The sequence below is a fragment of the Mesoplodon mirus genome (assembly GCF_964341445.2).
Source record: "Mesoplodon mirus genome assembly, chromosome: 7".
In the NCBI taxonomy this organism is placed as follows: Eukaryota; Metazoa; Chordata; class Mammalia; order Artiodactyla; family Ziphiidae; genus Mesoplodon; species Mesoplodon mirus.
The window spans coordinates 60430452-60447775 of NC_138983.1; the positions used below are offsets into that span (position 1 = coordinate 60430452).

General features: G+C 50.3%; 1 protein-coding gene across 6 annotated transcripts in view; it reads left to right on the plus strand.

Annotated features, from left to right (window-relative positions):
• Positions 1 to 17324, plus strand: part of LOC309808678 (synaptotagmin-9) — a 388309-nt gene that overhangs the window by 232335 nt on the left and 138650 nt on the right. The window contains exon 1 of one of the 6 annotated variants that reach the window (XM_082629236.1): positions 2802 to 2942. The exons of the other annotated variants lie outside the window; for them this stretch is intronic. The gene's annotated coding sequence lies outside the window, so the exon portion shown is untranslated. Of the gene's footprint in view, positions 1 to 2801; positions 2943 to 17324 lie in introns of those variants that run through there. 6 annotated transcript variants of the gene reach the window in all.

The following is a 17324-nucleotide window of genomic DNA, read 5'->3' on the forward strand; positions in this document are numbered from 1 at the left end:
AGCCTGGTTTGGGTCACAAGTGCAGGCTGTGGTGCCAGTCTGTGTCATGTGCTGAGGCCTCTATCTTTCCAGGCTGGTCACATGAGAGGGTTTGCTCTGTGTGTTTGCAGCTGTTTCCCCTCCTCTGCCAAGCCCAGGCTGAGACCATAGGCAGTGAAGAGAGAGGTTTTTTGTTTCTTTTCCCCCATAGCATTTGAGTAAATCTTTGGCAGAATGGAATTACTCACTCCATGGACACAGTGCAATTACCCACAGTTTTAACAGAGTGATACAGAGAGCCCAAATCTGTTGTGGAACGAGGCAGGTATGAATAATTAAACATGGTGATATTACCCACTCCATGGGTTTGGGGACATTAGCTGCCCCATGGGTAAAATAACATTACCTATTTCACAGGGAAAAGGAATGTGGGCTGCCTCACAGAGGAGGGTAGCAGGGGAATTATCTTGGAGTGGAATTATGTGTAAGTCATGCACACACAGTTCCTCTGGAGGCACACAGAGGCTGCCTGTAATGTGCTTGCTATCTGCCTTTCATCTGTGATACGCTTTGCTTTGACAGTTCTGCAGGGCACACCTGCCACTAACAACCAACCCACTCTGGTGCCTTAAATTCCTGCAGCTAGAATCACTTCTTCAGGTCAAGACATTTTCTCCAGGAAGCCCCTGTTAACGGGCCACTTTGTTTCCTGGGAGCCAGGGCTGGACATGCAGGCCCTCAAATACTTCTTGGGCTTCTTTCAGATGAACTTTTCAGCTCTGGCTCTCTTCTTGGATTTTAGTGAGGGTTGAAGTTCCTAAGACCTAGACCAGTGGTTCTTAAACTTGACTGCACCTAGGAATCACCTGAGGAGCTTTTAAAAATCCTGATGCCAGGCCATACCCCCAGACCATTCAGTCAGAGCCTCTGGAGGTGGGACCAGACAGTACTATATCTTTCAAGCCCCCTTCCCTAAAGTGGTTCAGAAGTATGAATAAGCTGGAAAGCCAGTGACTTACACCATTTTTTAAAAATTGAAGTATAGTTGATTTACAATGTTGTATTAGTTGCAGGTGCACAGCAAAGTAATGCATTTATATATGCGTATATACATTCTTTTTCAGATTTTTTTTATTATACATTATTACAAGATATTGAATGTAGTTCCCTGTGCTATACAGTAGGTCCTTGTTGTTTATCTGTTTTATATATAGTAGTGTGTATCTGCTAATCCCAAACTCCTACTTTATCCCTCACCCCCCTTTCCCTTTCAGTAACCATAAGTTTGTTTTCAATGTCTGTGACTTACGCCATTTCTTAAAACTGATTTTTAAAAAGTAATTGTATAGTTCTAAAGAACAGACTAGCATTTTCTGGGGACTGTGGGCCTACCAGGGCAATAACATGTGGGATTTGGAAACACCCATGAACTCGTGTGAACTGTGGCAGCCTTCTCTACAAAAGCCTCTGTGCTGCTATTTTAAGGAAGTGAAAGAGAACTAAAGAGTGTCCTGTTGTAATACAACTCTTGTGGGCCCCAGCCTTCCTCTGCTGGCTTTGCCCTTGGCCTGCATCTGGCCAGGTTCCTGCAGTGGCCAGAGTCTCATATTTGCCAGGGTGGCTTAAGTTTTGTTAACATGTGCAAGTCTTCTGGGCACACTGGTAATTTCAGACCACCAGGATAGTATGAAAAAATATGTGTCTTGAGGAGTTTGTCAACACTCCAGCCCGTAGAAATGTGGATAAAAATTGAGGTTAGGGCAGTAGTGTCTCCTGCCTGAGCTGGGGACTATGCCAGAGTCCCTGGTGTGATGCCATCTGAGGCCCACAGGGATTTTCATCAGCCAAACTGAGCAACCAATTCTTGGAGATCCAGGCAGGGCAACAACCTAGCAATACAACCAAAGGGGATTCAGGCCCTACACTGGGGGAAGGCACTGGACTAGGTCCCCAGAGTCCAGTGCTGCCCCGATTCTACAATCCATTCCTGCGGTCAGACATAGCCAAAGCTTTTCTTGCGCCTGTGGAACCTCGCCTAAGCGCTAAGCACAGGGCAGCGCTGCTTGTCCCCAGCTGTTCACAAGAATGGGTGTCAGTGACTGGCACCAACCACTAGAGGGACCTCCACCCCAGGTTGCGGGGTTCAAGTGCGGCCAGACCCTAGGGTAACTCAGGCTTCCGAACTGGGGGCGCTCAGAGACAAGAAATGAGGCTGCTGTCAGGCCAACCTCAATTTGAACGCGATCCCAGGGGCCCAGAAGTCCGCACACCCAAAAGGTTGCTGCGCTGGGAGTGCCTCTAAAACGTTTTTTCTATGGCTTCTGTCTCTTTGCAATTCTCGACACAAGTTCCCTTTCTGCCTTTCTCTTTCATTCCCTACGGCCAAGGAGCGGTGCTGAAGGGCTGGACAAGCCCGGGGACAGGGAGCTGAGAACCGCCGGGCGACTCCCCAGGGCCGGAAGGGTGCTGGAGGGGGAGGTGACCAAGAGCGGAGCGGGGCTCCAGGGAGGGACGTGGCCTCCTGAGAGAGGCGGGGCTTGTGGGGGGAACGGTAAGCTTGGCCTAGGGGGCGGCGCCGGAGCTGGGGCTGGATGGGCGGGGGCTAAGCAGGTTCGAAGGGGCCGGGTTGATGAGGCCGGTCCCTGCGGAGCTAGAACCCTTGGCGGATGGGTCCCTGCGGGCAGCCAAGGAACCAAGAGGGAGGGGGCGTGGCAGAGGGGCGGTCCCGGGGGAAGGTGGGGCGGTGGGGAAGCGGGCGCTGCGGGACGAGCCTCCCGCGGGTCCCCGCCCCCGTCACGTGGGCTCCAGACCCGGCCGCTGCCGGTCGGTCCGCTGGTTGGTCGGTTAGTTGGTCGGTGGGTCGGTGGCCTAGAGCTCGGTTCTCGGCTCTCATGTTCGGAGGTGGGAGGGACACGGGAAAGGCCCGCACACCTGAGCTGCCCGGAGAGGATCCCCGCACCCAGGTCAGTGGGTTCTCCCCACGCCCCCAGGCCCTCTGCGCGGTCGGGACTGCGAGCCCGCGTAGGGGCATTAGCCTGAGGAACTGAGAGCACTGGAGTGTGTCCCAGGCGCGGGGGCGGGGACCCTCCTCCCCTTCTCTGGCCAGAAGACTGGGAGGAGGGTATAACTCCTGTGGATTTGCTCCGAATCTCCACCCAGTCCTGTCCGGGGTCTACGGACAGTCCGCGCCCCTACAGGTGCCCGGATGGCCCTGGAGATGCGCAGGGGGGCAGGTCACCTCAGTTCTATGTAGTATGTCAGAGCTCTGCTAAGTCAACTGGAGCAGCGGCCCAGTCTGGAGAGAGCGCCCAAGGTGGTAGGGAAGCTTACGGTCTATTTGCCCGAGCAAATGGGTGTTCTGCAGGGCGTGTGTTCAGCTGCAACGCCTTAGCTGAAACCAGCTATATACTGTAATTGCAAAAATGCAACATGCTTTTCCAAATCTCAAGCCACTGCGTCCCAGTAGACGGCAAGATGGGGCTAGTTTTGTTTGAAAGTGGGCTTCTCTCCCTCATGACATCCTGACTCCAGACCTGCAGTTGTTCCTCAGATGAAAATAAGATTATATATTTAAAGACCAGAACTTCCGAAGTTTGCTTAAGATCAAAACGGGCGTTCTGGCCAGCATTTAATCCGCTTACAAAGCAGATCCAGAGTATTATATTTTTACTTTTAGAGCAGCTGGATATTTGGTATAGATCCGTCTCCCTTTCCATATTTTGGTTTACTTCCTGTCTCATCTCTCTCCTTCCTCTCCCAGTTCCTTAATCGATTATAATACAAATTTTATGTTGCATTCTGTGAAGTTGAATGCCCAACAAAGGTAGTTGGCTGTACACAAAATTCATCTTCAGCACGTTCAGTCTTTGATTATTATTTGTGTCATATGAAAAACACAAAATATTTGATTTATAGATTATTTTTCCTTGGGGCTTGAGAGGCAGCCTGTTTGTAATCTGCTTAAATTCATATATAAACGACTTTGAAGTGGGAGAGCAGGGAGACTGGTGAACTTTTCACTTACTGCTGCATTCATCCATAATTTTATTTAATACCTTATTGTTATTATTACTTTGAGATTTGGTGATGTGCTAGTTATTAGCTTATTGCTACTGTAGAGACAAACTGAGCATCATAGTCTCCTTTTTTTAAAAAAAAATAATTAATTTTTGGCTGCATTGGGTCTTCGTTGCTGCATGCTGGCTTTCTCTAGTTGCGGTGAGCAGGGTCTACTCTTCTTTGCAACGCGCGGGCTTCTTTGCGGTGGCTTTCTCGTTGCAGAGCATGGGCTCTAGGTGCTCAGGCTTCAGTAGTTATGGCATGTGGGCTCAGTAGTTGTGGCACACGGTCTTAGTTGCTCCGTGGCGTGTGGGGTCTTCCCGGACCAGGGTTCGAACCCGTGTCCCCTGCATTGGCAGGCAGATTCTTAACCACTGTGCCACAAGGGAAGTCCCCAGCATCATAGTCTCTTTACTGGGGTAGCTATGGCAGTTGCTCTGACTTTAAGACTAAGTAGAATGAGATGAATGCTATGAAGGAGGTAAGAGCAAAGAGTTGTGGGAATTTGTCTTTCATCTGAGTGCGGAAAATCTGGAATAATTTCACGAAAGGGGTGACGTGTGTGATGGACCTCGAATAATTTCTCGTGGGTTTCTCCAGGCAGAGGTGAGTAGAGCGTAACCTGGGCTGCGAGAGCTGTGTAGGCAGGCAAGCACTTTGTAGCCATGAGAAGTGGCAAGTGGCCCAGCTTGGCTCCTATAGCTAATGATAAACAATAAAGCTGGTGACAAGGAAGAAACCTATTCCCAGTGGGCCATGAAGGCCAGGTGGAGAAGTTTGGGCTTTGAAAACATGAGAACCAATAATGGGTTTTAAGCAGGAGATTGGCTGATGGTTCTGTGCGTTTAAATTCGGGGACCTTGGCCCTTGACCCTCTCAACCTCCCAACCTCCCAACCTCCAGCCCAGAGAAAATCCAGTAAATATTTGTGAAATGAATGGTCAAGCAACACTTTGTAGCAGTGCTTTTCAACCTTTAACAAGCTTAAGAGTCACCTGGGGATCTTTTTCAAATGCAAATTGTGATTCCTAGGTCAGAGGTGGGACCTGACATTCTGCATTTCTTACAAGTCCTCAGTGGTTGCAGCCCCTTCACTATCGATAGCAAGGATTGAGAACAGTAGTTTGCAAACCTGGCTGTGCCTCAGAATTGCCTGGGGAGCTTTTAAATTACTCACATTAAGTAGGTCTGGCCTGTTTTCACCAAGTTCCTCCGTGATTCTGTTGAAGGCCAGGTGGGAACTGCTGGGGTGGACTTTGGCCGGGCTGTGAGAAGCAGTGACCGGTGGGAAAAGACCTGGAGGTGGAGAGGCCAGTTAGGATGTGGAAGATCAATTAAGATAGAAGTGAGGAGGACCTGTGTTGGACCTCAGAGAGGGGACAGGCAGGAGAGACTAGAGAGAGAGAATCTATGGGCTAGGGGGCCAGGCCAAGAGGTGAGGAGGGAGGAACAAGAATTGAGCTTTGGACAAGGAATGGCATGGCCTTTAGACTATCACATTTGTGATAATATTTGGAAGTTGTTTTTTACTTGGCCGTCAAAAACATTTCCTTCCTGATATACAGATTTGTTCATGACACTCTTGCTTAAAAGCCTCTGGTGGATCCCCTTTTGCAAAACATGAGAAGGGAGAGCTATTATGAACTGTTGAGGCACTTAAACATTTATTAAGATCCCAGACTGTGCACCCTCATTCAAGAGGTGACACTCGGGGGGGCAGGGGGAAGATGTGACACTGTCATCCCTTGGTGTGGGCACAACTAGGCTGAAACTCTTGGCAGCCTTGTGTTTTCCTGAGTCACTTTTTCCTGCTTCCTCCTTCCTCAGAGCAGTTCCACTTGATGTTTTCATGGCATCATTCTTTGGTTTCAACACTTGCTGACACCTGTGTGTCTCAGTTTTTGCAGAATCCACAGCTGGTCTCAGAAAGGTGGGCTGTATCCTTTGTAGACTCTGAAAGCCAGGTCATGGGGATTTTCATGAGGGCCATTCTTATCTCTCTCACACTCAGTAAATAATCTAGGAGATGCCGTCTTAGAGCGTCTGTTTACCTTTAGACCAGATTTCCTTAAGGCCTTGTGAGTTCCCAGGAGGCTGCCAACTCTCAGCTTTGTCTTTGGGAAATTTATGATTTCTATTTAGTGCTCCTTGGTGATTCTTACTTTCATTTCCTATCTCTGTCACATACACATTTATGCACGCTGAGAACCCAGCTTTCACTGTGCACAATGCTTTTAATCATCATGTTCCATGTTGTGTAATAATCTTGGCCTTTGTAACTCAGCTGTGGATGGAAGGTATAGGCAAGGTGGGATAGGATCACCTCTCAAAGGGATAAGGTATAATATCCTTGTTTGGCATTCAAGGCTCCTCCGCAGAAGCTGGCAATAATTTGACTTACCAGCTGCATCTCCACTGTTCCCCAAACTGAGTAGCTTAACAATTTCTAGCCTTTGTGCCTCTCTGCCTTTGCATACGCTATTTCCTCTTCCTGGGAAGCCCTTTTGTCTCTGCTCTGCCAGATGAATGAACTCTTACTAATCCTTCAAAATGCAGATCAAAGTCTTGAAACACCTCTCCTCCCCCCACCCGCAAGTTATTTTTACTCTTCTCTCTAAATTGTACTAGTATAGCATCTGTACTGACAGATGTCTTCTATGGTTCTTAACACACTTCATTTGCATGTCTCTGTCCACACCCCCTCCAAACTCTGAGCTGCGCTGGGGCTGCATCAGCCCTTGTGTTGGGCCCTACACTCAGCAGATGTTGAGGAAGAGTTTGTGGCAGGCAAGGGCCTTGAGCCCTTGAGTCTGTTTTGCAGTGTTGGCTTCAGTCAAAGGGTAAAAAGGGCAGGTTGTTTTGTGTTGGAGATGAGGGAAGGAACAAGAGCAGAACCTGAAAGACTAGGACAAACCTGATGAGTGGTCCACAGGGCTAGAGTCATAGGGTGGGGTGGGGAGGGGAAACTGGGAGAAATGATGCTGGAGTCTCAGGCTGGGGAGAGATCCTGGAAGGTCTTGAAAGTTGAAGTTAAAGAATTAAAATGTAATACTGATGACCTTGAAGGTCTTTGAGTATGGAAGAGACAAGGTGAAGCCTGTGCTTTCAGGAGGATTCAAGGCTGAGAAGGGCAGGTTGGAGGGACAGGAAGGAACTTCTTATGAGAATGAGCTGTTGGAATAACCCACTGAGGTAGATGAGGACCTAAATCAAGGCAATGGCAATAGGGGTGTTGAGGAGGTGAGTGAGCTTGCCAAGAAATCCTGCAGGATTTGGTGACTGATTAGATGTGAGGGAGAGAGAAAAGAGTCAGATTGGACACTGACATTTTGTGCTAGTTTGCTGGGAGAAGAATGAGGCAATTGTTAGCAGCATGAGAGCATGGAGGAGCTTCTTGGAAAGGGGAAGGGAGATGAGGGTGGTCGATTCCTTTTGAAATCAGGAGGGAGCCTTGGGTAGTTTCTTGCATGCCCCTTATGTTTTTACCCATGAGGATGGTGAGGCCCAAAGAAAGCTACCCAGGGTCACCCAGCTGCTGGTGGCAGAACTCAGGCCTTCTGGCCTTGAATTCTGCCCTTTGTAGCACAGTGGGTTTGGCCAGACGAGAGCTGCCGGAAGGTGCAGATGGAGACTCCATTCGGCAATGAAAAACGAGAAAGAGACCAGGTTTGGGGTGAATTCATTCTGCAGTACAGCTAAGGCTGGAGTCTTGTAGGTCAGAGACTCAGGAGGAAGTGTCTGCGGCAGCCAAAACCACTGGGGGGTGTGAAGCCTCATGAGACCTTCTTTCTGTCCTGTGATCTATGGGGATGTGGGCTGACGGGAAGTAGGGAGTGCTTTTATGGTATCTACACTCTTATACTTGTTAGTGCTTAGTGTGAGTACATGCATATTAAATTGTTCTTCTGGGAATGCAAGCACCAATCTTTCAGTTCCATGGGAAGATGTATTCCAGGGACCCAAACTCCCACCACCCCACTCCCTATCGTCAACAAACTTTAGGGATGCCTCCAACCAGCTATGAGAAGTTGCCAGTGTAGCACTGGAGTGGGGGCGGTGGGGTATGCCTATCCGGGGAAGGCAATCAGCCGTGAGAACTTTTTCCAAGCCAGGGCCTGTGTGTAGGGCCAGTGTCAGGGATTTAGATGGTTGAGTGAGGGCCACAGCTGTCTGATAAGGAGGGAGGACCTTGTCTAGAGTCTGCACTGCTGCCAAGAGCCTCAGTGGCCCTGCGGCTGGGCTTCCTCCCCTCCTTACCTTTCCCTTCCACACCTCTCTGCCTGGCCACGCTCCTCAGCCTCCCAGGATGAGTCCTGCCTTTGCCATGGCACAGTGATTACCTCATTTTGCTAAGGCAGAGCTCGCTTAATGCATGTGAAACCTTTAGATTATTGCCTGGCATATGATAATTGCCAAATAAAAACAGACACAAGAAATGCTGGGATTCAACTTTCAAACTTGTTAAGCCTCTTGGTTCTTCTTTTTTGGCCTCACCGCGCAGCAGTTGGCGGGATCTTAGTTCCCCGACCAGGGATCAAACCCATGCCCCCTGCAGTGGAAGCGTGTAGTCCTAACCACTGGACCGCCAGGGAATTCCCAAGCCTCTTGGTTCTTTTTGAGTTATGTAGCTGGGTCTGGCAAGTTTCTACCTCATCTTGTTTTGAGTGTGTGTGTGTGTGTGTACGCGTGCACATGTGTGCTTTACTAAGACCAAAATGTGTGCACAAGCCTGCTCACCCATGGTAAAATATCACAGATAGCCGTAGGTTGCAGACAGGATATTTGAGTTGTACATGTGTCAGGAATGACGTATGCAGAAGTAAGTGGGTGGTGGGCCTACTAACAAACCTCCAGGAAGAGGCTGTGGGGAACTAATCCTATCACAGTCGTTCCCCTGCCTACAGGTGCTGTGGTGTTCCCAGGAGCTGCGCTCTGGGTACATCTGTTTCTTCCTGGAATGAGGGCAGGTATAGGGAAGGAGGTGACCCAAATCCCAGGGTTGCCCTGCCTGCTCAGGGACAGCCAACGCCTGCTGGTTGCTGGGCATGTTTGGTGGGCATAGTCAGACCCCTGCCCTGAGTCCCAAGTAAAGAGATAAACCCACAGTGACTTGTGTGCATGGTTGGAATGGCCCGCTCAGATGTGGCTGGGCCTCTCGCCTGGGCAGGGACCACTCTGACCGAGAGGGCCACTCCCGTGACTGCACTGGGGTGTCCCGAGAGGTCTTCTTGGCAAACTTTTCCAACCTTCTTCTGGCCAAAAGGCCCAGAGAGCCCACCAGAAGGAACTCCTTGGGTTGACAATATGTGTGTTTGTGCATATGTGTGTGTGTGTGTGTGAGTGAGAGAGAGTGTGTGTGTGAGAGAGAGAGTTGTGTAGAGGCCAAGGGATCTGCTGTAGGGACTAAGGGAACAGAGAAGGGCAGAGCCACAGTTCAGGTTAGGAAGACCAAATATGGGTTACTTTTGTTCCTTGCACGCACACATAACAACTCCTCTCTTTAGGGGTGACTGTTTCCTTCCCACAACACAAGGCTCTGTTTCCCTGCATCAAAGAGGTTTTCACATGTACGGCTGGCTTGACCCTGGACTGCTTTATGGATGAAACAGAGGTGTATGTTGACTGGCCCCAGAAAGCTGCCTGCAGAGGAAAGATGGAGAGGAACTTCTGGCTTTGGTGGGTTTTACAAAGGGCTTGTCTCATGAGGCAGGTAGTGTTATTTCCATTTATGGGAGGCAAACAGGTACCAGAGGAGGAAAGTGATTTTTAAGGTTCCAGAGTATTCACTTTAATTTATTGTCCTAACTGGGCCACTTCTGAGAATGAGAGGAGGAGGCAGATGCTGAGCTGGATGGGACCCTGGGAGACAGGACTGCCTCAGGCGTCCTGGGATGTGTGGCATCGAACTCTAAATTCAGTAAGCAATGCGGGGGTGGGGGGAGGCGATGGGGGAGAGGGGATTAGAGTAGGGCGAGGGGAGAAGTTAGAACTGGAATTTGTGTGAGAAAGGAGGATTCTTCTAATTCGACATTTTACCAAAGCAAAGGAATAGTTCTTGGCTCTGACACCTGCCCTCAACTGCTTGTCATGAGAAAGTTTTATTACATAAGCTCTTCCTGCAAGCAGCCAAGACATCTGGTTCTTCGATGCAGCGCTGCTGTCCCGGTAACAACAAGCACCACCGCCCTGCCCTGCGTGTCCGGCTAGGTTTTTGCTGTGCGGCTCACTGGAGCTGCACAAAGCCTCTGGCAGGGGTGTTGTCCTGCTGGAGAAAAGGGCACTGACTCCTCACTCACCCCCTGACTCCAGCATGGCAGGCGGTGGGTGTCCTCTACCGTGGGGACTGGGCCTCCCTCATCTCCGAGGGCCCTGCAGCTCACTCTTTCATTTAAATCCTGGCTCTCCTCAGACTTGCTGTTTCTCCTTTAAGCAAGTCTCTCCTTCTCTGAGCTTGAAGTTCCTCGCCTGTCGAATGGGAACAGTACTAGGTCGATCTCACCTGCTTGTTGTAAAGATAAATGAGATGATGATGCGTATAAAATGTTGGCTACAGTGCTTGGGTGTCGTAAGTAGTAAGTGGTATTATTATCATCCTCTTCTCAGAAAGCCTGGCAAACATAGTTTGTCAAGAGGAGTGATTTACACCAACCAGAGGGCTTATTCTGAAATTTCACGGGGGATGTTGTATTGTCTGGGCCTCCAGATGTGACCCCCATGGTGGAGGGGAGCAGGAGGTCCCAGAGGCAGAAGTCCACGGCAGGGTGAGGGAACAGGCTGATTTCAGATGGCCGGTCGCCAATGTACAGGACAAGGACAACAAACAGAGAGCTCAGAGCCCAAACCAGCTAGCTCCATGGGACATGCTGGGGTAAGGTCAAAGTCCTGCCCTTAGGCTCCAAAAATCAATTCATGAGTTTTCTACCCGGCCACCTGGAAAAGCCCACAGAACTTGGCTTAGCCTGGCTGCATTAATAGAAGTCCTGACTTTAGACCTTGCTGGGGAGAGGGGTCGTCCCCCTTTTCCCTGCAGTGGCCAAGACTGGCCACACCTGGAGGTGGTACCCTGTGCACCACACTTTGGAAGCAGGTGGAGGAGGGCCCATTACTGCATCAAAGCTGGAGTCCCTGTCCTGTAAGCTCCGGAAGGTCCTGGGGCAGACAGGAAGACACAGGGTTGGAACTGTGATTTTTAGGTGGGCAAGGGAGCTGCCATGTTGTGCCTTGCTCAGAGGGCAGGATTGAGGGGCCTTGGTGGTAACGGTACAGAGGATTAAAGAAGAGGCAGATTTCAGTTTGGCATGATGTAAGAAATTCCAAATAACTCAAGCTTCCCTCTAGGGCCGGGTGGCTGTTTTAGAGCATGTTATTGGAGTCTACCTGAAGAGGGTATTGTCCAGACAGTACTGACTCGAGAGGAATTTGTGAAATAACTGAGGAAGCAGACTTTGCCAAAAGGGTGTAGGTCTCACTAAAAGTACTGTAGGATTTGGGGGGATGATTGTTGGCTTCTCAGCAGAGAGGTGACTTGCAGCAAATGTAGGGGGGAATGAAAGTGGAAAGCTGGGGAAGGGCGGCCGTGAAGCTGTTCAGAAGCTTCTCTCTCCCACCCAGTACAGGTGTTGGGAGAGAGGAAAGACTCTGAGGAGGTGCCTTTGTGGGCTGAAAGTTTGAGGTCACGATCCCAAAGCGATTGTACTGTGTGTATTCTCTGCTGATGAATGGCCTGACCTTGGCCTGACCACCTGACTGGAGCATGAAGGCTCTTATGGACTCATGGGCCCTTCCTTGAAGATTTCGAGAACACAGAGTCCTGGTACCTGCAGGACCAGGGCCATGCGGTCTGAGACAATGAGCTCACAACATCCAAGAGGTAATAGCGGGTGTAGGAGGGAGCGATCCAGGAGGGCGGTGGGCACGACACTGGGAATTCTGACCGACTGTCTGCAGCCTGGGTCACAGAACAAGCTTCCAGATCCGAGAGGGGACAGGGAAGGGCTGTGGGCAGCAGGGCCTTATTCAAGTAAGCTGAGGTTTTGGGTGGGGTGAGTGGTGGGAGGATGGAGAGTGCTGCGGTTAAGCAACGTGGATGCCTGACGGGCACACAATCCTGGCTGGGGTGGCAGGGAGGGGAGCCCACCAAGGCTGGTAGGAGGGAGGCCAGAGAAGCCCCTAAGTGAGAATTGGCCCACTGGATCTAGGAAACTCTTATAGCAGCAGAGGTGGGGCATAATTCCTAAGTATTCTGGAGTCAATAGACTTGTGGCCTAATTTATTATTTCAGTTGCCATTATTTTTTTAATTTTTTTTTTTTTTAACCATCCTCCGTGCCAAGAACCATTATGGTGGGAACACAAGATGAGTAAGACATGTCCCCTGCCTGGATGGAATTTAAGGAATGTACCCCTCATTCAAAATAGGCAGTAATAACTGCAGAGAAAACACAGTGAATGTTCAGAGAAAGGAGAGGTTGGGGCACCTGGCTTGCCGAAGATGGGGCATTTGAGATGTGTCTTGAAGGAAAGATGGACCAGAGACACCCCGTTCTATGGGGGTGAAGGAGGGCATTTCTAGCAGAGGGAACAGCAAAGTACAAAGAAAGGCATGGGGCGGTAAGTTAAGGGGCACGGGTGGCAAACAGCCAGTGGTTTGGTTTGGCTAGAGCTGGAGGAGGAAGGGAGGCTAGACAGGGAACCAGGGACTGGAAATCATCATTTATTAAGCGCGCACCATGCGTCAGGCACTGAGCACAGACTCGTCGGTGCTCACTTACATCTCACGGGAGCCTTTCAGGGCTTTAGCGGAGGAGGAAACTGACTCAGGATAAGTGACTTTCCCAAGGTTCCCTAGCTGGCGAGTGGTTGAAATAAAATTGATGCCCCATCTATCTGATCCCCAAACCCATGTTCCTTCCACTCTATCTTGCCGCCACCTCGACAGTCCAGATGATTCAGTCTTAAGTTCGCCATGAAGATCAGCTCTTCATGTTGAGGCAGGAAGATGGTCAGATGACATTAGCCTGTGAGAAGCACTTGGTGGACGTGGCCAGGTTGCCATGATGCACACCCGGCCCCAAGATGATATATACGTGCATGCACACACACGTATTTATAAATTAAATCTCTAAAAAATAGTAGGAAGTTGCACAGTTGTTCATGGTGTCACAGAAACTGACGTTTCCTGAGCACTATAGGCAATTGCTGATTTCCTGGCCAAATTCCTCTATTTTCTCTCCCACTCAAAGTATATTAGAATGGGGCAAGATAACAGAATCTTCTCTAATTTAAACCAAAAAATTCCTTTTAAAATTTATTTATTTATTTATTTATTTTTGGCTGCGTTGGGTCTTCGTTGCTGCATGCAGGCTTTCTCTAGTTGCGGCGAGCAGAGGCTACTCTGTGTTGCGGAGCACGGGCTCTAGGTGCACGGACTCAGTAGCTGTGGTGCATGGGCTTAGTTGCTCCACAGCATGTGGGATCTTCCTGGACCAGGGCTCGAACCCGTGTCCCCTGCCTTGGCAGGTGGATTCTTAACCACTGCGCCACCAGGGAAGTCCCAAAAGATTCCTGACTTTAGCTACTTTATCATTAGTAACAAGTTCCTTACAGCCCACCTGTTGGGGCCCCCAGGGTGTCAGCCGTCAAGGGATGTTAAGCAAGATGGTGGGTTGGGAGGGTGGGGATGAGGATGAGAGAGAAACCTGAGCCATAGCCCAGGTGGAGCTGTCGGGGTGGAGAGGAGGGGCCGACCTTTCTGGAAGTGTTTGTTGGGAGCCTGTCCGTGCAGGGGCGTGGAGTGGGCGCTGAGAGCCTGCGTGAAGGGAGAGCATTGTTTCCATGGTGTCATGTTCAGGGTCTGAGCAGGTGGGCGCTGCTGGTGGCTGCCTGCTGAAGCTGGGGTACTTTTTTATCCTCTGTCCTGTGGAGCCAGCCGGTCCTCATTGCTGATCAGGTCTGCACAGGGCCACTCCCTCTGTCCAGCTCGGCCTGCCTCCTGGAGCTCGGAACCCAGACCCAGCTCTGCCAGCCACACCTGGCTTTTGTCCTCAGGGTGGGCCTAGGGTCTTTCAGGCTTCCTGATGGGAAGGTCCCCCTAGGGAGGAAGCCCCGAGAAGACCACCTAGGGAGGCTGGGGTGCTGAGGAGGGCGTATCTGGGCTGCAGTGTCTTGGGATCTCGTGTTACAGGGTGCTTGGGGGACAGAGCTGTACCCCTGTGTCCCGCCTTTGAAAACATAAAGGGCTACTCCAGGGACACAAAGCTGGTCTTCACATGTCATGATTACTTATATTTGACAGAAAATTTTATTTTTTATCTCTTTGACCCCACCATGAAGCTTGCAGAATCTCAGTTCCCCGACCAGGGATTGAACCCGTGACCACATCAGTGAGAGCCTGGAATCCTAACCACTAGGCCACCAGGGCACTTCTGAAAGAGAATTTTAAATAAACCTGGTGACAATCGAGTGAGGGATGGCAGTGGTGAGAGGGATCCTGCAGGGTGCGTAAGACACGTATCTTGTGTCACGTATCTGTCACACACCCGTGTGGAGCCCATTCCTGAGTGACTTGGGGGCGCTCGCCTGTTTGCTTCTAAGTGTCTGAGAGTGAGGTGCCCACTAGGTGCAATTGGGGGCCTCTCTGGGACACCAGTACCACTCGGCCGTCTTCTCTCAAGGCCACCTCTGAGTTACTAAGGGTTCTCCCGATGCCAGTGCCTAGGGCCTGGGCCCTCCTGCTCCACAGATGTGGTCAGAATTTCGCCCTTCATCCTCCCAAGCCCTGGAGCCCAGCTTCAGCTTTAGCCTCCATGTTTGGGGTCCCCAAATCCATCTCCCCAGCTGTGATCTCTCTGCCAGGTACCTGCCTTCAGATGGCCCGTGAACATCATAAACTCTGCCTGCTCGCCGCCCCTAAGCTGGGTGCCTGGTGGGACTGGCAGAATGACTGAGCAAGGCACCCAGGGGCTGTAAGAGCGCGCATGTCATCAATTACCTTACCTTTCTGGAAGGCCCTGCTAGAGAGACACAGAAAGCACAGAGCAAGTGTGCTGCGTTGTACCCTAGGGTTCCCCTAATTGCAGGCTGGCCTCAAGAGATTTGGCAATTTCTCAAAGGGAGTCAGTGTTGCATATTTTTTTCCTGATCCCAACATTTAGGCTCTGATAAGAGGTCTTGGCTAACTCCATCTTCTGGAATAGTGCAGTGGGGACACAGTCTCTGAGAAGGGCCAGGCACTGAGCTGGGTGGTTGACTCTGCCCCCCTAACCCTCTGACCAGCCCTGTGTGAGGCAGGTGGTAATATCTTCATTACACAGTAACCTGAGAGGTTAATCTATGTTACCCAAGGTCAGAAACTAACCCAGCTCTAAGCAGTAGAGTCAGGATTTAAACCCAAGTTGGTCTGACTCCCAAGCCTGGACTCTCTCTGTTGTATCTTGCTCATCTCCTTCTTCAGGGGAATGAGGAAGGAGCTGCAAAGACTCAAGGGTCCAGATTGGGCTGGACTGTGGGCCTCTGGTGTAAGTACTGCCTTCCCCTTCTGTGGTCCTTTTGCATCACACAGGCTTCTACACCTTTCACTTTGAGACTAAGGAACTGTTCAGGTGTCTCCCATGGGAAAATAATGGCCCTGATTTGTGGAAAAGACGAGGTGAGAAAGATGGGAGAGAGGCCTCTAGGAGCTGTTGCAGTTGCTCCCACTCCCCTGGGGTCAGACTGACAGACTTCCGGGAGCCAGACCTCATGGATCCCCAGGGAGGGGAGACCTCTTGCAGTGCAGTCCCCAGCCGGCTTGTCTGTGGTCTGTGAGTATGTGTGCAGATGGGGGATTCTTGGATCACTTTTCTTAGGAAAGTCCCTGGGCCACTCTCTGGCCTAAGTACTCTTAGGGGAGGGAAGTGATCTGAGTAGCAAGTGTCTTGTGACTGGTGAGCTGAGGTTAAGGGACCGGCTTTGCCCCTCCCTCCCCCCATCATATGCTGGATTGTTAAATTGCCTTGAAGAGAAGAGGGCTGGGCCCAGGGCTCATGGCTCCTTGAATGCAGCTTGACAGCTGGTCAGGCTGCGGGGTCTTCACGTTTACCTCCTTACAACATACCAACATCTGGTCTCACTAAATGGTCATGGTCCCCAGGCATGACCTGACTCGGAGCTGACTTACAAAGAAGATAGATAAAGGACTGTCAGGAGCTGTCCTTACCTGGATGTTGTATAAGATCTGGAGATGCAAAGCCATCTCCCTTAGACTGAGAGGGAAGAGGAACACCAGTGGATAAGAACAGAGACCCACATCTCTGAAGAGGAGGCTGCCTTCTTCCCGTAGGTTTGTCCAGCGTGTATCCAAGATCAGATGGGGGCATGTGTCAGTTTGCTATGGCTGCCATAACAAAAATACCACAGACTAGGTGGATTAAGCAAGGGAAATTTATCGTCTCACGATTCTGGAGGCTAGAAGTCCAAGATCAAGGAGTCGGCAAGGTTGGTTTCTTCGGAGTCCCCTCTCTTTGACTGTGGACAGTCATCTCCTCCCTGTGTCTTCATAAGGTCTTCCCTCTGTAACTGTCTGTGTTTTTATAAGGATACCAGTCATATTGGATTAGGGCTCACCCTAATGATGTCATTTTTAACTCAATTACATCTTTAAAGATCTTATTTCTAAATACATTCACATTCTGAGGTACTGGGGGTTAGGACTTCAACATCTGAATTTGGGAGAGGGGGATACAATTCAGCCCATAACAGGATGTTTCCAAAAGCCTCAGTGAACAAGACTCGGTGTCATGATGAGGGATGGAGAGGCATTCACTGCTGGTCCTGCCAAGGGAACCAGGAGAGGCAGGTAGACTCAGCCCAGCCAGTGGAGGACGTTTGATTGGCTTTGTCCAAAGGCTCAGCCCAGAAAGCCCTATTCCCTGTAGTCTGGGCTCTCTGGCAGCAGTGGGTTCTGCCTGGTGTCTTCACCTGGCTTCCAGGTGGCCCTCAGCCCTCCAGTGAAGACAGAGCTGCTAATCTTCCACTAATACCCTCCAGCTAGGCCTGCAGAGGGAGCCCCCTTCTCTGACAGGCAGGAGCCGGGCTGTTGCCCATGCACATAGCCCATCTTTAAGGAAATTCTTTGGTCTCCTAATAATTTAAACTTTTTTTTTTTTTTTAGTGCAGAAGGAAAGCTATTGCATTGATTCAAAATTAAACTGTTTAACACTTGTTGAAATGAAGGTTCAAAATACAGAATAAATGTTGATTAATTCAATTAGTACTTACCAGGGGCCTGCCAAAGTGCTGGGGCCTGTG